Genomic DNA, 20831 nt, shown 5'->3' with positions numbered 1-20831 from the left:
GTGGAAGTAGTACTTGCTCTTCAAATGGACCTAAATAATTCTGCAAAAGAAAAATATAAGAATTATATGGGGCCCGGCATGATAGCCTAGCGGCTAAAGTTCTTGCCTTGAAGGCATTGGGATCCCATATGGGTGCTGGTTCTAATCCCAGAGGCCCTACTTCCTATCCAGCTTGTGGACTGGGAAAGCATTCAAAGACTACCCAAAGCCTTAGGACCCTACACCCACATAGGAGACCTAGAAGAGGCTCCTGGCTCCTGGCTTTGGGTTGGCTCAGCACCAGCCATTGCAGCCGCTTGGGGAGTGAATCGGCAGATGTAAGATCTTCCTCTCTATCTCTTCTCTCTGTACATCTGCCTTTCCAATAAAAATAAGTAAAATTTTAAAAAGAATATATATGAATGTAATATATAATATATAAAAATATCAGTCTTCTATGAAAAGAAGAGCTTGGAAGTGAAAATCCGAAGTCTATAATAGTTACGAAAATATCACAATTATACTAATTTCTTAGTTACTGTCTAGCATGTTGTTTTAGCATTCCATTTCATTGTCCATTATCTAGTTAATCACTCTAACATGTGGTCAGAGGAAAAAATATGTCATTAATATTGGCTTCTTACCAATTTGTAGTTAAATCCTTTCTTCAGGCATCCTCCCTTTTTGTAAAAATGCCAGGCAGCAGGTCCTCCCCCAAGTCCTCATATACACACCCACACATGACGTATCTCTAACCATTAGTTGTTTTTGTGATATAACCTGTTCATGGTGTTCATAGTGACCATCAAGATAAGTACCAGGATGTTCAGTACACACAGCAGATGGGAACTAACAAACTAAATTTGCAATGCGTTTTGAAAGAATAATTTTATCTAGTAGAATGATTTACTTACTACATATTATTTCATGTTCATTGTCTCATGTAATCTGCACACTCCGTAAGGAAGGTCCTGTTATTGTTTCCCTTTTGCAGTGAGGAAGCTAAAGCTAAGAAAGATTAAATGAGATTGTGAGTATTCGAACCAGGCAGCAGAGTCCTCAGCTCCTTATTCTGATTCCACTGCTTTACTGACCCAAGGTTCAGCTTAGATCTAACTAGCAAATGAGATTTGTCTTTTTAAAAACACGTTTTGGGGAACCAGTATTGTGGCATGATGGATAAAGCCGCTACCTGTAATGCCAGTGTCCCATATGGGTGCCAGTTCTTGTTTCAGTTTCTCCTCTTCCAGTCCAGCTCCCTGCTGATGACCTGGGAAAAGCAGCAGAAGATGGCACAAGTGATGGAAAACTTGGATGAAATTGCAGACTCTCGGTTTTGGCCTAACCCAATGCTGGCTGTTGCGGCATCTGGGAAGCAAACCAGTGCAATTTAATAACATGTAACTTAACTTGATGCTGTTGTCAATTTTTAAACTTTATTTCTGTTGATTTTGTGTTATGGCTATTCTTTAAGGGAATGTATTGTAACTGTAATAGAGACTGTCATATCCAGATGTGAAGATACAATGCAGTATGCATCTTGACTTCCAAATCAAGGATGGACTCCCAATAAAACTGTTAAATATATCTTGACAATAGGATGCTGCACTCTTTGCCATTGTCCACACCCGCAATGTCAGGATACACTTAGATGGCAGAATGATGGGCTTATGACTGCTTATGAGGAACTGTGAAGTTGTAAAATAATGGGGAAAATCAGTGGTGGGGAGGGAGATAGGAGGGGGGGGTTAAGGGAAATCCCAGAGCCTATGGAATTGTATCAAAATATAAAAATTAAATTAAAAAAGAAAAAGAAAAAGAATTCCATTCTAGCTTTCTGCTAAAGTACCGGCAAAGGCAGCAAAAGATGGTCCTCGTGCCCCTGCATCCACATGGTAGGCCTGGATGGAGTTCTGGAGTCCTGGCTTGGGCCTGGGCCAGCCTCACTCCTAGAGGTTTCAAACATTTGGGAAGTGATTCTATTAATGGAAGATATTCTCTCTCTCTCTCTCTCTCTCTCTCTCTCTTCCTTCCCTCTCTCTAACTCTGCTTTTCAAATAAATGCATAAAGATTTTAAACTGTATATTGAGATAGGTAATACAGAAATCAGTTATAAGTCTGTTGGATAAGTGAAGTTTGTTGTTGGGATCTAAAGATTAAGAACAAATTGTAGTAGAACAAAGAAAAGGGGCTCGGTGTGATGGCTCAAAAGCTAAATTCTCACCTTGCAAGCACCAGAGACTTTTGGTTTATTAATCCAGAGACTGTTTTTTGATGATATTTATTCTTCCCATCCCAGAAAATGATTTCTTTTTCCTTTGAAGATTTTTTTTTTCCAAAATGGGGCTTTCCTTTTAGAATAGTTTTGGTTTTGCAGCAAAGTTATATAGTTAAAATGAATCCCCATACATGCATACTCAGTTTTTTTTTCTGTCATTAACAGATCAGTACAGTACATTGGTCACAATTAGCAGATCGATATTGACGCCTTGTGACTGACTGAAGTCCATACTTTATTCAGCCTTTCTTAGTGTTCACCTGCTGGCTGTGTTTCATTTCAGGTTCCCATTCAGGATGACACATTACATTCAGACATTAGGTCTCCTTGGGCTCCTTCCTGCTGTGACAGTTTCTTAGACTCTGGTTGTTTTTTTTAACAATCTGAGTAATTTTCAGGAGTATAGATCAGGTATTCCATAGAATTCAGTTTTGTAGTTTTTCAGCTGGGGTTTGTATGGTGTTTTTTTCAGGGTTAGACTACAGCTGTAGGTTTGGGGGAAGAAGACCCCAGAGACAGAATATCATTCTCATCACTTCATTTTGGAGTATAAACCATCACCATGACTGCCACTGTCATAATTAACCTGGATCACCTGGTGGGAGGAGTGTTTTTGAAGTTTCTTCACTGTTGAAAGATTCATTTATCCTCGGTTCCATAATGTACTCTTCAAAGGGAAGTCACTATTAGCAACCCACACTTAGAGAACTGGGGGAGTTACACTCTGTCCTTTTCCTTGAAGGGAAACACAGTCCGGCAGAGTTGATGGTTCCATTAGTGTTGGACCACACATATGACAGCAGTCCCATAAAATTATAGCAGCTAGTGACATTGTAGGTCCCTGTGTGTCAGCACACTCTATCATGGTCAGGTAAGGACAAAATTGCCTAACAGACCATTTCTTAAAATTTCCTAGAGCTATATAGCAATATTTACATTAACTGTTTTAAATTTCTATAGATAAAAATTTTTCTGTTCTTTAAATTTGTTGTTTACTTACATATTTAATCATTTATAGCAGTATGAACTCATGGGTCTTTTCCTCAATTTCAGGTTGTAATCTGTTACTGCTTTAGTTTGTTACTCAAATTTTTTCAGATTTGGCTTTTGCAAGCTTTTTCCTTGCTTCTGTGCATCTTTGGCATACCCTCATTACTGTAGATGGATTTTGTTAGCATTTCCTCACTTTCTGACACTACAGAAATCTTGATCTCATACAACTTTCTTTCTCTACTTCTGTCCTCCTTTCCTTTTCGTTCCATCCTTTCTTCCCTTCATCCCTCTTTCTTTCAGATTTTTATTTTTATTTATTTGAAAAGCAGAGATAGGAAGGAAGCCAGAGATTTTCCATCTACTAATTCATACTTCAGATGCCCACAAGCCAAGCCTGCACTAGGCTGAAACTAAAATCTGGAATTCAGTCTAGATTTCCCATATAATGGCAGGGACCCTAGTGCTTGAGCCATTATCTGCTTCCCTTTCCCCTGCAGGTGTATGCTAGCAAGAAGCTGGGACTCAAACCCAGGCACTCGGAACTAGGATATAGTCCCCACAAGCAGCACTGAATAGGTGCACAAAACTCTCTCCCTAACATTCTTTAAAACAACAACAACAAAAAACATAGATAGGCTCTTTCAGTTTTTTCTAGAAGACTGAAAAGGTGCTTTTATATATATATATAAATTCTTGAAAGCTGGTAAATGTTAGTGATTTTCTACTTTCATTACCTTTTTAAAATCAGGTAGTACTATTTGTGTCAATTAATGTCATGGTTTTTCCCAGTCACCTTATGTTTCCCCCCACCCGGGCTGATCGTATCTGTGGGCTGCCTGTTTTGGAGATCCAGCAAGTGTTTTGTCTTATCCTTTTTTTGTCTTTAACAATTGAGTAGAAAGGGTATAGGTAAAGGGAGAAATTAAAATAAACTTGTTTATATAAGTTAACACAAACTTATTTACAGTGAATATTCCATTACTGTGTCTCACATAATCAAAAAGTGGTTCTTACTGAATTGAAAATGCTAGTTAACCAGCAAAGGGGAAGGATTTATAGAATGTTGGCTTTCAACATTATAGGGTTTTTTGTTTGTTTTTTGTTTTGTTTTTTTTTTTTTGTAATCTGGAAAGTAATGAATGTTTATTTTGAGAGTTAATGGAAATGCGAAAGGAAAAAAAAGAAAAAGAACATATCCTTTCAGTGGTTCAAAATACTTTAGAACCTGAGAACATTTTTTTCCATACTTCACACAGTTAAAACTTTTGTTTATTTCACATTAGTCATACTTAATTCTACCTATATTTTTCACTGGTTTAGTTAAACTGGTCAAATTGGCAGTTCTGCCCAGTTATTTCATTTAACTGCAATGATCACATTAGCATTTGAACATTACTTGGATTTCTCTGATAGTGATTTGAAATATGGAAAGTTTCAACAAAGTTATAAATACTCTGTATTACAGACAGAGAGTACCTTTTATTCGTTTTCCATGGAAAGTCACGTAGCTGTTTTGGTGTGTTGCTATTGAAAAGAACGATAGGAAACTTCCCATCGTTTCACTCTTCTGCTTTCTCTCTGATTTCTAACTTTCTGGGTCTGCATTGAATTTTTCTGTCCTATGCCCTCTGAGACTTATGTCCTGAGATTATTTATCTTTTGTGTCCTTGCTCTCTCCTTTGACCTACCACCCTAGGTACTTAGACCTGCCAATTCAAAGAAACTCCCTTTGGGATTTCGCTGGAGATGATATGATCTCACAACGAGAGTGCTATTGTATCCTTCAACCTATGTGTTTTCCAGCTCTAGTATGTTTTAGAGTGTCCCTCCTTTCTCCTCCAAAGAACTCTCAGAAGTTTAAGCTTTCCATTTTGTCACTCCATTTGGAAATTAGGATATTTTGAGATTTAATAGTTGAAAGGGTAAATTTTCAGTAGAGCTGTATTTCTAATTTGTGCCACTTTAGAAACTGTGCTATGTATTATGTGCCAATTATTATTTCAACACAGTATACACAAACAACCAGTTGTTTACTGTAGCTCAGAAAAGACCAGTTTTATCTGAACACTTTGATGTGATGTAATTACAGCATAATGACTTTCTGATAAGATTGTTGTATCCTGCAATTAAAGTGACTTTATTAAAGTCAATTTTTTTTACTTTACCAAATTAATTTAACATGTATGAAGTGACTCTTTTGTTATATAGTTCTGTTATTGGCAATGGATAGTCTTTACTGACAAGAAATTTACAACCTAGAGCATAAACAAGTAAGAGAGACATTAAGACTCATCAGGAGATTGGCTGAGGCTTTGTGAAGGAGATAATGTTTGAGATTAATTTTATCACACAGAATTCACAAAGGTGGTTATCAGCAAAGCCAGTAGTTGAGCCTTTTGACTTCAGACTCCCAATCTCTTGACACGTAAGAAATGCATTTCTTCATGAATGTGAAAAAGAAAAGAAAGCTGTTCTTGAAAAACAGTGAGTAAACTACTGGTAGCCAGAGTGCTTACCAGTTTAGGAGTAGTGGAAGAGAAGATTAAAAGGGTACTGGTGACCACGGTCGGAGTATTTTAGCATGGGAAGAATTTGAATTTTCTTTCCATCATACAGCAGGTATTTAAGGAAATAATAGTAAATACAAAATGCAGTCATAAACAGATATGCTCACTGCCCCTGTGGCACTTATTGCCAAACATTAATGTAATAATAAGAGAAAAGCATATAAAATTATGATAGGTGATACACAGAAATAAAAAGGTAGATAGTACCATAAAGGGATTCAAGGCAAGGAGATTAGATGGTTTCCTTGAAGAAAGAGAAACTGAGTCAAGATCACAGATGAGTTGTAATCCAATAAATAAAGAAGGATGTAAAGAGTATTTTATTTGGACTAAAATGTGTGAAGTTTGTTAGTGGGGAGGATCGTGGTAAGAACAAGAGACCACGAGCACTCATGGAGCAAAGAGGCTGAAAGTGGCCAGATCGTGTAAACGTAAAGGATTTGTGTCTTTTCTAAGATTAGGAAGCAAGGCTTTAGGTTTGCGTTTTCAAAGTATAATTCTGCCCAACATATGAAGAGTAGATCATTGATTTTCAGGCAAGATGGTTACCAAAGATGATGAAATATAGAAAGACTAAACAAGTTGCCAGTCTCAAGAAGAAAATGTAACAAAGCATTGTAAACAAAATCTTGATAGGGTGTAAGTCATAGTTCTGCTTGGCTGTGAAGCTTGAAGTAGGTATGGAAGCTACTTTTGGGTTCCTTTGGGGTATTGGAGACTAAAATTTTGCCATATGAGACAGGGCAAAGCCAGATTTATTGTAGTAAGCTAGGAGTAACAAATGCCATAAGGTGACAGAACAAGCTGGGTCAAGAAAAACAATCCAGTCTTTTCAGCTGCTATTTGAGAAATGGCATTTAAGTACATACAAGTCCCAGGAATGGAGATAAAAGAAATAGCCTTACAGCTTGCCAGTATCTAGGGCTTTGGTCAACCAGGCATCAACTCAGGATGGGGGAGTTCAGGAAGCAAGAAACAAAACAAACAAACAAACTTGTAGATATTGACAAGATCAGCATGGAGAAACTTAGAAGGAAATTCTCCCAGCCACCCGATTGCACAGTCTCCCAGAAAGAGGAAGACACATTTGTTGCCTCTTCTCCACACTGTGCTGGTGAGCTGGCCTGGAAGATGAGGACAGTGAGGAGACCAGGAGAAGCAGGGAAAGAAGGGGGCCCCTTCGGTAACAAACAAGTCAGCTTGTTCTTGTGCAGAGAACTCACTTCCTCACTCTCAGTGTGGTAGCTCTTCCTTTTGTTTTTGTTTGTTGGTGTGTGTGTGTGTAGGTGGGTGGGTGTTGTTTATGTTGAGCCCTGTTGTATGGGAACCGGTGCTTCACGGAGCCTCTATTTCTGAGACAGTCAGACTTCTGGTTGCCAGTAAAGTGCTGTGGAAGTTCAGAAGAAGAGACTTTTGATCTAACGGCATCATTTGCTCATCAAATTTTTGTTCTTTGTGATTTGGTTGTTGTTGTTGGTGGTGGTGGTAGTGGTGGTGGTGGTGTGTGTGTGTGTATACCAGTTGCATATCAGAATGCTGATCCAGTTAAGACTTTATGAAAGCCATACAGGCAATGGGAACAAAATGGACTAAACATGCGGTGGTGGAGGCAGGGTATGATCTGAGGAAGCAGTCCTCCAGGAAGACCAGAAGAAACAGTAAACACTTGAGTTCTCTCGAAACCTGTGTAATGGAAATAAGTGCTACGGTGAGCTAAAATTTTCAAGTCAGAAATGTTTTTTCTGTTGATGGAGGAACTAGATGTCCAGAGTACAGAAAGAGCCTTTTTTCCCACTATATTACCCTCTGTTCTTTTGATATTATTATTTTTTAAGATGTTGTTTTGTTTGAATTGAAAGACAGAGTGACAGAGAGGGAACAGAGAGAAAAAAAAAATGTTCCAACTGTTGCTGACTCCCCAGATGGCCTCAACAGCCAGTGGTGACCAGGCCAAAACCAGGAGCTAAGAGCTCCATCCAGGTCTCCCCTGTGGGTAGCAGAGACCCAGATGTTTGAGCCATGATCTGCTGCTTCATGGGCACATTAGTAGAGAGCTGGGTGGGAAATGGAGCAACCGGAATTCAAACCAGCACTCTGAGCTGGGATGTGGGTGTCCCAAGCAGTGATTTAACCCATTGTGCTGAACGCCTGCCCCATCTTTTTAATTTGCACTATGCAAGTAACTATTAAAATTTTTAAAACAAAAGAAAAGGATATAGGTTGGAGTGAGATGAATGAATACAAAAGAAATAAGGCAAACATATGAGAATAACTTGAACAGAAGTGGTTTATGCTTTTAAAGTTATTGGTGGGGCCACAACTGGACAAAGTTGACAAGGGTTCTTCAGTCTCTTGAACAGGAAATATAGGAAAGCAGTGCTTTCAGGCCAGTGAATCTACAGAATGACCAAGAGTAGAGTTAAACTGAAGACAACTGAATTGTTCAGAAACCTCAGGACTAAGATTACAATGGCAGCAGCAGTGGAAATGAAGACTAGAAATCTAAGGGCTAATGCTGTGACATAGTGGGATGAACCACCATCTGCAGTAACAGTATCCCATATGGTCACCTGTTCAATTCTTGGCTGCTCCACTTCCAATCCAGCCCCCTGCATATGGTCTGGGAAAGCAGCAGAGGATGGCCTACTTGTTTGGCCCTGTGAATCCACATGGGAAAACTTGATGAAGCATCTGGCTGCTGACTTCGGCCCAGCCCAGCCCTAGTCATTGCAGCCATTTATGGAGTGAATCAGTGGATAGAAGGCATCACTGTACCTCAGCCTCTCCCTCTCTACAACTCTGCTTTCAAGTAAATAAATCTTTAAACAGTGATCTTCAAAAAGAATCTGGGGATTTAGAAAGATTTCTTTTAGCATACCAGTAATTTTAGGTAGTAAAATGTCCTTTGTATACTTGGGATTCACCCACAAAGTGGGAGAAAAAAAGAAAAAATATGTATGTGTATATATATAAAAAATGTATAAGTATATGTGTGTATGTATGTGTGTGTATAAATATATATGAGCTACATAATACATATATGTATGTATTTGTGTATATAAATTTTTATTTGAAAGGGTAAAAGAAACAGAGAAACGTATCTTCCATCTGCTGGTTCACTTCCTAAAATGTACAGAATAACCAAGGGCCATGCAGAAATCAAGAACCTGCAGGTTAGTCCGGATTTCTCACACGATCAGCTCAAGTACTTGAGCCACCACTTGCTGCCTTCCAAGGTGAGCATTAGCAAGAAGCTAGAATCGGAAGCAGGGTTGGACCGCTTCTTGGCCTTTTGGCAGAGATCAAGTGTAGAAGCAGGGTTGGGGCTGGAACCAGGCACTCGCTGTAGGACACGGACATCCCCAGTCAGCGTCTTAATTGTTGCACTACGTGCCTGTCCTTTTAAATTTGACTTAAATCTTAATCAGTTTGGCTTCATCTAACCACTAATAGCATCCAGATTTTTATCTAAGGATATTCTTTTGATAGAACTGATCATATTGTTCCTTTGCTGAAGCAATAATAAAAACAGAACATTTTACTTTGAAAGCAAAGCAGGAGCATTCTAAGATTGCTTGTGAGGGTTATTGAGTTCTGAAGCACTGAATATGTCCATGTTCTGCAGTTGCTTTGTACTTCACAAAAGCTGTTATCGCCTTTCATCTGGCAACCACACAAAACTTCCTGCACAAGAACAGCTTATATTTTTAGCTAATACTCTGCTTACTTATCTTTTCTCTTTTAAAGTTTTTTTTTTCTTCCGCCTTAAACCTTTGTTAAAGGTGATACTCGTCACATGGTCATGTTACTGGAAAGTGCTGTTGGGAGAAAATTTGCAAAAGATGTGAAGGAAAAAAAAAACATTTATTTTCTACTGAAGGAGAAATGGGCCTATGAGACCACGAGATTCAGAATTCAGTTTAATGTGCTTGGACTGAAGGTGTCATCATGACTGCTCTCTCCCTAGTCTCACATGAAGTTACCTCTTATGAAGAAAACTGCTGAATTTATTTAATAAATCACTTTTTTATTTATGATTTTAACATATTTTGAGGGCTATAGCTGTGCTGCAGACACTAAATTTATGTAGCTCATCTTCACTAATCCCCCACAACTACATTGATTTGAACATTATACTTAAATTTTATTCACCAGGTGCTTTTTGAGGGTCTGTTACGTGGATATTTCATAAGTGTGAAGATGAAGCAGTCTCTGTCCTCAAGAGTTTTTTATATATATATATTTAAAAATTTATTTTTTACTGGAAAGTCAGATATACAGAGAGGAGGAGAGACAGATAGGAAGACCTTCCATTTGTTGATTCATTCCCCAGTGGCCACAATGACCAGAGCTGAGCTGATCCGAAGCCAGGATCCAGGAGCCTCTTCGGGACTCCCGCATGGGTGAAGAGTCCCAAGGCTTTGGGCCATCCTCAATTGCTTTCCCAGGTCACAAGGAAGCTGGACAGCAAGAAGGTTTGGAAGAGGTATATTTTTTTAAGTTTTTTTTACTGTGGAAGAATTTTATTTCAATTTCAAAGACAAAGGAAAGCTTTGCTGGATACATTATCCTAGAGCCAACAATTTTTTGCTTTTAGAGTCTGGAATATGTCACTCCATTCTCTTCTGGCCTATAGAGTTTAATTGGCATTCCTTTATATGTCAATTTATTTTTTTTTTAATGTGCACATTTAAGGATCTTTTCCTTATGTTCGACTGAAGAGAGCTTGATTATCATGTGCCATGGTGAAGATCACTTTTGGTCATACCTATTGAGAGTTCCGTGTGCCTCCTGGATGTTGTTTTCCAATTCTTTCTGTAGATTAAGGAGATTTTCCCTTATTATTTCATTAAATACATTTGTAAATCCAGTTTCTCTTTATGTACCTTCTGGGACTCCTATAACTCATATTTGGCCTTTTAAGAGTGTCTGTCAGTTCTTGAATACTTTTTTTTAGCTTGTCCCAGCTCTGCTGCCAGCTTTTTGTTTGTTTCAAATATCTTCCAATTCTGAGATTCTTTCTTCTGCTTCTTTCATTCTATTATGGAGACTCTCCACTGTACTTTTAACTTGCTCCACTGTATTCTTCATTTCTGATTTATCAGTTTTCATTTGATTCATTTCCTGTGTAACATATTCCTTAAATTGCGTGAATGCTTGTATTATGCTTCTCATTGTTGATAAGAAGCTTTACAACAAGTGTTTTGAATTCTGTATCCCCCATTTTTCCATGTATTCCTCAGTTAATTCTGAGGTTGGCATCGGGTTTTGCTCCTTTGCAGGGGAGTCTTCAGTAATATTCATTGTGCCTCTGTCTCTTCTTTTGCTCCTGGTCATTGTACTTCTGGTTATCAGATTCTTTTCCTTGGCACAGGTTTCTAAGCTGTGTCACCCACATGTCTGCAATTCTATTTTACTTATTGTGGTTGATACATAGCTCTTTGTTTGCACTCACTTGTGCCACTCCAGTGAGCTCCAGGTCTGGGTTCTTATGTTAGATTTCCACCATGGTCTCTGCAGCCCCAGCTCCTAGCTCACTACTCTCCATTTCCTGTGATGCCATGCTGAGGCTGCACTGTTGACTGTACAACCTTTCTCCCATTTCTGGTTCGAGCAATTATCAGGATTAGGGAGAGATTGGGTGTCCTATATAGCTAGGTTGTTGGGTTGTTGGTCATGCTAATCTTTTTTTTTTTTTTTTGGTGGTGCAAATCTTGCCAGAACCTGTTGGCCATTAGGTCTGAGAGCCACATGGACCTATTTTGACTCTTACAATGCTGAAGTCAGTATTGTTTTCCCTGTGGGACCTGTGCAATGCACTAAGCTCAGTGCTTAGTGCTCTGAGCTAAGTGCATGCGCAGCTCACTGTTGTCCCTGCAGTCTTAAAGCTTTTGCCACACTGTACAAAAATGGTACTTGATGTGTCACTACTAGAGTTCTTGATCTGCTGCCATTAGGTCTGAGGACTACCCAGAGTTATCTTGAGTAGAACTTGTTGGATGCCATGTTGTTGCAGTTCACTGAGCCAGAAATGAGTGCATGTATAATCCCGTCCCATAACCTTGGTCTCTACACAAAATGGTGCCCATTTGGCTCTAGGGGGGAGGACTGGGCTATGAAATCCACCCTGTTCCCGCACTACCAGTCTGGGACCTGCCATTCTGTCTTAGCTCCTGGTCAAATCAAATGGACCAGCAGGATGGGCAGTTCTTAGGCTGGGTTCATCTCTTGAGCTCCCAGTGAAAGCCCCTTCCCACCTTGTTGATGGTGGAGTTCTGGCTGCTGGTACAGTTCAGATAGCTGCTTGCAGAATGCTGCTGCAGTATCGGTCACTGTAGCACCACATTGCATCTGTGGCTTTCCTGTGTCTCAGGAAAAACTGTCCTGCTTTCTTTATGTCACCTCCTATTTCCTGGAATGTGCCCTCTCTGCTTTACACTGGCTAATGTTTGTCCATCTGTTTAAATGTGTCCTTACCCTTTTCCGCCATCTTGATTCTCCAAAAGAAGGACTTTTTACAACTAGTTCTTGGCATGTCTGAAATGCCTGCTGTTCAACTTTTACTTTTCAGGGTTATTATTGAGTAATGCAAGTGTTACTGGAACACAGCACTACAATATCATGGTATGATGACAGTCAATCTGATAATCAAGGCAGCTACAAAGTGACTAGTGTATGAGTAGTATATGCACTGTGGATGCACCTGAACGAAGGATGAGTCATGTCTGAGGCAGGAGGGGCCAGAAGAGTGTGTGTTCTTCTGCTGAGAAGAATGTACAATTTAAAATTTACATTTTAAAAATTATTGTAGAATTTTCCATGTAATGCTTTTTAAAGATTTATTTATTTTTATTGCAAAGTCAGATATATAGAGAAGAGGAGAGACAGACAGGAAGATCTTCCATCTGATGATTCACTCCCCAAGCAGCTACAATGGCCGGAGCTGAGCTGATCTGAAGCCAGGAGCCAGGAGCCTTTTCTGGGACTCCCACACGGGAGGTCCCAAGGCTTTGGGCCGTCCTTGACTGCTTTCCCAGGCCACAAGCAGGGAGCTGGATGGGAAACGGGGCCACCAGGACACGAACTGGAGACCATATGGGATCCCAGCACATTCAAGGTGAGGACTTTAACCACTAGGCTGCCACGCTGAGCCCCATTTAATATTTTTATACTTCCGTTCACCACAGATAATCAAAACCTCAGAGAGACTGTAGGCAAAGAAGGTCTACTATAGTGGTGTTCATCACAGGAAACCCCAATTACACTCTATAATATTGAGGTTATTTTTAGTTTTATTTTGTAAAGATTTATTTATATGTTTGAAAGGCAGTTACAGAGAGAAAGGGAGCAGAAGAGAGGCAGAGAAATATCTTCCATGCAGTGATTCTGCCCAGATGGTCACAACATCCAGGGCTAGGCCAGATCAAAGCCTTGAGCCAGGAACTCCGTTGGGGTCTCTTACTCCATTGGGGTGCTCTTACTCTGAGCACTCTACTGTGGAAGACCTGGGAGCTTCTTAAATGTGTTTCTTAAAAATGTGAGTTGAGTCTCCCTTAATTCTCAAAAGACTTCTGTGAGTCTTCCTTTTTACCACTAGCAAAATGTTTATTTAAGATTGATCATGAAAATATTTTATCTTATTCTCTGCTTTTGGTTATAAGACCCAGTAAACAAATGAGACAGTCCTAACTCATGTAAAATATGTTTGAGATCAGAAACATCTTGGTTGTTTTATTTTGAACTTTTACTTTGTAGTTATGCGTCCTCATGGGTCTTTAGTAAGTCAGGGGGACTGACAAGAATAAAGTGTCCTAACAATTGCACAGTTTTGCAGGAAGCGGTCCACCCAGGTTGGTGAATAATTATCGTGAAAAATCAAGACATGTGACTAGCTAGAAGTACTCAAAATGTTGACTAACTTAGATCATAAGATAAGCGCATTAATTTAGATATCTCAACTATGAAGATATGCTTTGAGCGTCTAGAAAAGAACAGATAGCCTGTCCTGCAGTTTTCTGTAAAACAAGTCATTTTTTGGCCTCCTGCTCACATCATGCATTATTATTTAGCAAGTCATTTTTTGGCCTCCTGCTCACATCATGCATTATTATTTAGCACTTGTCAAAATGTTCAAATTTCTTTTTATCAATCATCTTTTATATCTTAGAGAAACAGGGTGTCCTTTCAGAGAATAGTGTTTTTTGGAAAAAAAGAGTACTAAGATCTAAGAGTAGGAGGAGGACTGAAACCAAAATGGCAGACCCTATATAATTTTTGGAAAGGATTTCTGTACTATTTCTTTTTATGATTATCTATTAATAAGTCATCATACAGTTGCCATTCCATACATTGGTAACACATACTGTGGAGGTGCTTCACAGACAGGGCACACAGCAATCTCTGGCTCGTTTCTGTTGTTGAAATGTTTGTAGCAGTTCCACACACAGTAGATTAGATAAGCCTTAAAGACAATTGAAGACCACGCAGAACATGAGAAAAATGAACAGGAGACAGCTGGAGTCCAAGGCCAGGAGTTGTCTTTGTAGCAAAAATCAGGTAACCAAGCCAGATATTCTTTGATCCTTGACAAGTAAATGAGAACTGATAGCGAGGGAACAACTGAGGACGAAGTCAAAAGCCGGTAACAGAAGAATGGGATCAACCAACCTCCCTAATTAAAAATTGCTCCATATACCAGCACTGAACTGTTAACGTAAGAACAGAGATGACAAAAAAAGAACACGAACATTATCAGCAAGCCTCTCGAGTAGTAGTTACCAATGACTTCATACTGAATGTTGTTGACAGTGGGCATTAAGTTTTGATGAGTCACTTCCACGATCAGCAATATTGCCATCAATAGGTTGGCCTCTATATGCAGATCCCCAGGATGATGGTCCCGGTGCAGACATAGCAACAGGCGCCTCACTGGGTGCGGTAGAACCACGGCTCTGCTTCAAAGTCATGGGCACCATGGGGAAGACTCACAGACTCCCTGCCACCCTGTGCCTGGTGAAGGCTTTCCATGCAGCAGTGGAACTCAGTTGAGTCAAGGCTCTCCACCGCCAAACTACTTGTCCTCCAGCCTGCCCAGGCTGTGGCCCCAAAGCTCCTCTTATGGCCTTCCTCCTTCCCTTTTCCCCTGTTACTGTTTTTTTTTTAAAAATATAATATTAGTATTAGTAGATAGATTAATAGATAAACACCAAATTTGTGAATTTTTAAAAAGATTTATTTTCATTGGTAAGTCAGATATACAAAGAGGAGGAGAGACAGAGAGGAAAATCTTCTATCTGCTGATTCACTCCCCAAACAACTGCAAGTACCAGAGCTGAGCCGATCCAAAGCCAGGAGCCTCCTCCAGGTCTCAGATGTGGGTGTAGGGTCCCAAGGCTTTGGACTGTCCTTGACTGCTTTCCCAGGCCACAAACAGGGAGCTGGATGAGAAGTGGGGGCCACCAGGATTAGAACCGGCGCCCTTATGAGATTCCATCATATTCAAGGTGAGGCACTGGACCCAAGTTTGTGAATTTTTATAACTTATTTTTTTATGTGTATTATTTTATTTTGATGATCTTTATATAGTTGTTTAGGGCACAGAAGGGCAAGGACAGGAAAGTGGGTGAGACAATTGTTTCCACATTCTCTTTTTTTCCCTTCTGTATCTGGGGGAAGGGGAGAGACAAAGGGAGAAGCCTACCCAGCCTCCCAACCATCATAGGTCCCCGATGTGGGGGCACTGCTCAAGTGGTTTTGATAGTTTAACAGTTCTGAATTGCTGCCAATCTCGCCATTCCAAACACAGTGAAATCTCTCCAAGAATCCTCTAGCTGACATAGCCCACCTTAGAGTCTCTGCCTGCCCGGATTTTCATTGCCAGCCCGTGGTTGATCTATTCTGTTCTCCATCCTCTGCTGTGGCTTCAGGTGTCCTCTGCAGGCTCCAGTGCACTACCATATCCTGTATGTGCACCTGGATATGCTATCCACTGCTCCATCTGAGCCACTGAGGAGGCTCAGCTCTGACACATGCACTCCACGGTCAGACCATGGAACCTGTACTTCTCTTCATGGTTGGGGTTCTGAGTACTGCAGTTCAGTTGGGGGATTCCCCAAAGAAACTTTATCTGAAGTGATTCCCAGACCTGATTCTTGTTTGTGCTTGCCAATACAGGGTCCAGCACAGTCTATTGCCCCAAACAGCTTATGCATATGCTGGTCCTTACAATTGCTGGTCCAGCCTTGTCTTCCACACGAACCAATGAGTGTTGCAGCCCAGCCCGATCCTGCCCACCACATACTCGGTCTTCACACAAACTAGTGGGAGCTGCAGCCTAGATGAAGTGACCCATAATAATCCCCACCAGGCCTGCCCCCTGCCCTGGTTCCCATGCCTGCCAGTATGTATAGCAAACTGGTCCAGTCTGTCTCACATCTCATTCAGCTCTCATACATGTCAATGGGCATTGACGCCTAGTTCAACCCAACCACCCCACTATCCAGCGCACACATGTGCCGGTGGGTGCCACTCTGTCTACCCATGCCTGTCCCAGTCTTGGTTCTCATACTCACCAGTGGGAGTGGCAACTAAAGAGGGAGGTGCCCACTGTTTCCTTACTAGGCCCACTCCCACTCCTGGATCATGCATTCTCCAGGTAGTTCTGCAGTTTAACTTGGCAGAATTAGCTCCCAGTGCTGGCACCTGCCAGCTGATGCTGCAGCAAAGCCCAGCCAACCCATACCCACCCTGACATATGCTTGCTTCAGTAGAAGCAGTCAACCCAGCCTGGCTTTTCCCTGATCCAGCTCACATAAAGCCAATAGGTGTTGTAACCCTTCCTGATCTACCTGTCCCCATCCCAGCTCTCATGCTCTCCAGCGGGAGTGGTGGTCCAGCAGGGGAGCTACATGCAGCTCCCCCTACTGGCTTTGCCTCTTTTCCCCCAATTCTCATATGTGCTGGTTAGTTGCTGCGGCACAGCTGGCATGGCCCACCTCGCCTCAGCGTTTGCTAGTGGGTGTTGTAGCCTGGTCCGGCCCATCCTGCCCCCAAATCCAGCTCATGCTGGGGAGGAGGGGCGGTTACAGCCTATCCCAGCCCAGCCAGCACTCAGTCCCAGCCATAATATGTACTAGCATGTGTTGCGACTGAACCTGGCCTGACCCACAGTCCAGTCTGGTACTCAGATTTGCCAGTGGGTGATGTGAACTGGGCCAGCCAGGTCCACCCCTGACCTGCGCCAAATGTATACTGGTGGGTACCATTCCCTGACCTGTTTTGGGCTATTCCCTATTGTCGTTCTTGTGCTCACCTGCAGGAATTATGTCCCAACAGAGTAGTTTCCCAAGCCCCTCCATCAGAGCCTCTGCCAATGCCAAATCTCGCACATACCAGTGGGTCCATGGGCCGGCCCTACTTAGTCCACCTCCTGTGCTAGCAGGAACAGTGGCCTTTCCTGACTGGCCTTCACCCATTCTGGTTCTTACTATTGGATGTTAACTCTTGAGCTAACCAGCGGGACTTGTATTTCCACAGGGTTGGGCCCACATTTCCCCCATAGAATCTACTCCTTTACCTGGTTCTCTCACGTGCTATTTAGTGTCATGGTCCAGCCTAATGTGACCCTTCGCCTGTTCCAAAATTCAGTCAGGTACTGGTATCTAGCCCTGCTAGACAGGCCCCCATACTAGCTTTCACATGGACTGGTGTGTAGCGGTCAGCAATGTTCCAGGATAACAAGCCCTACTCAGGACTCACATGTAAGCTGTTATATCAGTCTGATCCAGATTGTCCGGACTCTCCCCTCCAAACCACCAGGTCTCAGTCCCCTTGCTTAACTTGCAAGTATGGTCACCCTGACATTGGGACTCCCTCAGGATTTATTCCTCACCTACATGCACAGTGTTCTTATCCATGGATGTCTCAAGGCAGCAATTCCACACCCTCCAGACCCCAGAATTCACTGCCAGGCAGCCAGTAGGCAGAGCCCGACGCCAATTGGTGCACTAGCCACCCCAAAACACGCAACTCACTCACCACGTGGCAGTGGTGGTTATGGCTAGGGCCCCAAGCATTTAGTCTAACTTGGCTTAGGTGTTCCCAGCGGCCTCCAAGGTCCTGGAGGCTTCCACCACCCAAACCCTAAGTTTGAACTATATAACTTGTTTCTATTCTGATTTATATCAATCAACAGGCAAGACTGGACATGTTTTTCTAAAATAAGATTTTTAAGTGGTTGGATGTGTAGAATGTCTTTTTTTAAAATAAAGATTAATTAATTAATTAATTTGAAAGTCAAAGTTACACAGGAAGAGAGGGAGAGACAGATCTTCTGGTTTTCTCCCCAGATGGCTATAACGAGCAGGGCTGGGCCAAGCTGAAGCCAGCAGCCAGCAGTCAGTAGCTTCATTTGGGTCTCCCATGTGGGTGACAGGGGGCCAAACACTTGGCCATTTTCTGTTGCTTTTCCCAGGTGGCTTAACAGGGAACAGAGCCAGCACTTGTTTGAGATGCCAACATCACATGCATAGACTTCACTCACTGCACCGTGATGCTCGCCCCTGGAGACCTAAAGCCTGGGGAGCACTGAGCTTTGGGTTTTTTTGTTTGTTTGTTTGTTCCCCCCACTCCATGAAATGTTTAGTAAATAAAGACTATAAAAACCAGAAGAAGTGAGTTTGGGTTAGAATCTGATGTGAGGTTCAGTTTTGAGCTGTGTTGTTACCTCCTCTTAGAGTCTTTGTTTCTTCTCTATTTTAAATCACAGTATCCTTAGCTGTAAGGTGAGGACACCAAATTCACAGTCTGTGAACACTTTTCCAACTCTGAAAACTTGGTCAATCAAGCAGGTTCCCTGAAACTGGTGATGCATTTCTTCCAAAAGAGGGCGCTGTGATTTTTCTCAGTGAAAACAGACCAGCGATTTCAGCTTATTTTGTGCCAAAAGGCTTGAGAAATAGTCTAATTCCTTATTTATTTAGAAAAAATAGTTTTGTTTAGGTTTTGTTTTGTCTTCTATCTAATGAGAACTTTCTCATAGCATTAAATTTATTTGAGAAAACATTTCTAGTGATAATATGGGCATTTTTCATAAACTCTGTATTATTGCTATTATTTGAAAGAGACAGAGAGGCATAGAGGGGGATCTTCCATCTGTTGGTTCTTTCCCCAAATGTTTACAATGACCAGGGCTGGATCAGACTGAGGCCAAAAGCCAGGATCTCCACTCAGGTGTCCCACGTGCTGGCAAGGACCCTAGTCCCTTCAGTCATCATCTGATGGATGCTTCCCAGTGTGCAGAAAACTGGGGGAAAAAAAAAAAACAGAGTGACATGGACTCCAACCAGGCACTCCAAACATCACTCAACTGCTAAGTCAAATCCCTACCGCTGTTGCCGGCTTTTTAAATATTAAAACCAATGGCGTGGGGCTTGGCGCAGTAGCCTTGTGGCTAAAGTCCTTGCCTTGCACACACTGGGATCCCATATGGACCCTGGTTCCAATCCCAGCTACCCAGCTTCCCGTCCTGCTCACTGCTTGTGGCCTGGGAAAGCACTTAAGGATGACCCAAAACCTTGGAATCCTGCACCCACATCTGAGACCTGGAAGAAGTTCCTGGCTTCAGATCAGCTCAGCTCTGGCCATTGTGGCTGCTTGGGGAATGAATCAGCAGACGGAAGGTCTTCCTCTCTGTCTCTCCTCCTCTCTGTATGTCTGACTTTCCAATAAAAAAGGAAATAAACCTTTAAAGGAAAACCAACGCTGTGAAGGATTTGTTAAGACACAAATCTTATACACAAATATGTTCAGATTTCTGTGTAAAAACCATTAGTAGAGGCAGGATTTGTGTAATAGCAGGTTAAGCCTGCTTGAGACATGTGCATCTAATGTCACAGCCGCTGGATAAGAGTCCTAGCTCCGCTTCCCAGACAGCTTTCTGCTGCACACCTTGGAAGGCACCTGGTGGTGGCACAGTACTTGGGTCCCTGTCACCCATGTGGGAGACCCAGAGACACCGGGGCTTCTAGGCCTGACCCACACTTCCATGTGGGAGACCCAGAAACACGTGGGCTTCTAGGGAGGCGAGCAGCCACAGGGAGATCTTCCTCTTCCTCTCCTGCTCTGCCCTTCAGATAAATAAGAATAAGTTTATTGAAGAACCATAGACATTTTAAGTTCTTAATTTGTTTTATTAAATTGATTTCTTGAAATTACTAGTTTACATGCAGTACTGTCTTATGAGCTTGCAATATAATCATTTTAATCTCTGAAGTGGGCCAAAAGAAAAGCTTATCTTTTTTTTTAGAGTAATGATCAATCACCTTTGTTATTTTTGTGAAGTTTATTTTCATCTGCTTGAAAGGCAGAGCAACAGAGAAAAAGAAAGAGCTCACCCATCTTCTCAATCACTCCTAAAGTGGCTGCCACAGGCAGGGCTGTGCCAGGCAAAGCCAGGAACAGGTCACTGCACCAGAGTCTCCCACATGCAGAGCCAACATCTTCGCCTTCCCAGATGCACTGGCAGAAAGCTAGATCAGAATCAGAGCAGCCAGTATTCAAACCAGCCTTTGGCTGTAGGGTGCTTGTGTCATCCCATCGCAATTACTGTTTTCAGACAATTTTATTGAGATACAAATTACATGCCATAAAATTTACTTACTTAAAGCCTACATATTAGTTGTGTTTTAGTACATTCACAGTTATGCAATTCACCACAATCAATTTTATAGCATTTTATCATCTCAGAAAGAACTTCCCATTCTCATTAGCTGTGAGTCATCTTTTCCCCACAACTCCTCCCCCAGCTCTTGGCAATCACTAATCTACTTATAGATTAGTCTGTTCCAAGCCTTTCAAAAATTTATCATACAGTAGGTAGCATTTTATGCCTGGCTTCTTTCACTCAACATAATGTTTGCACGGTTCATTCATGTTAGAGCACACTTATATTAGCACTTTATCACCAAGTATTTCATTGTCTGGGTTAGAATATTGATACATTTGGTGTACGTTT

The 20831-nt window shown here is 41.6% G+C and overlaps 1 protein-coding gene and 1 pseudogene across 2 annotated transcripts in view; one reads left to right on the top strand and one right to left on the bottom strand.

Moving 5' to 3' along the window:
* LOC121148873 (protein only RNase P catalytic subunit) overlaps window positions 1-20831 on the top strand; it is a 137496-nt gene that overhangs the window by 63230 nt on the left and 53435 nt on the right. The gene's annotated exons all lie outside the window — the stretch shown is intronic.
* Window positions 14145-20215, bottom strand: LOC121149247 (annotated as a pseudogene).

The sequence above is a fragment of the Ochotona curzoniae genome, unplaced genomic scaffold (genome assembly GCF_017591425.1).
Source record: "Ochotona curzoniae isolate NIBS_2020 unplaced genomic scaffold, NIBS_Ocur_1.0 scaffold_4701, whole genome shotgun sequence".
Classification (NCBI taxonomy): Eukaryota; Metazoa; Chordata; class Mammalia; order Lagomorpha; family Ochotonidae; genus Ochotona; species Ochotona curzoniae.
This window is presented reverse-complemented; position numbering and strand designations above follow the sequence as displayed.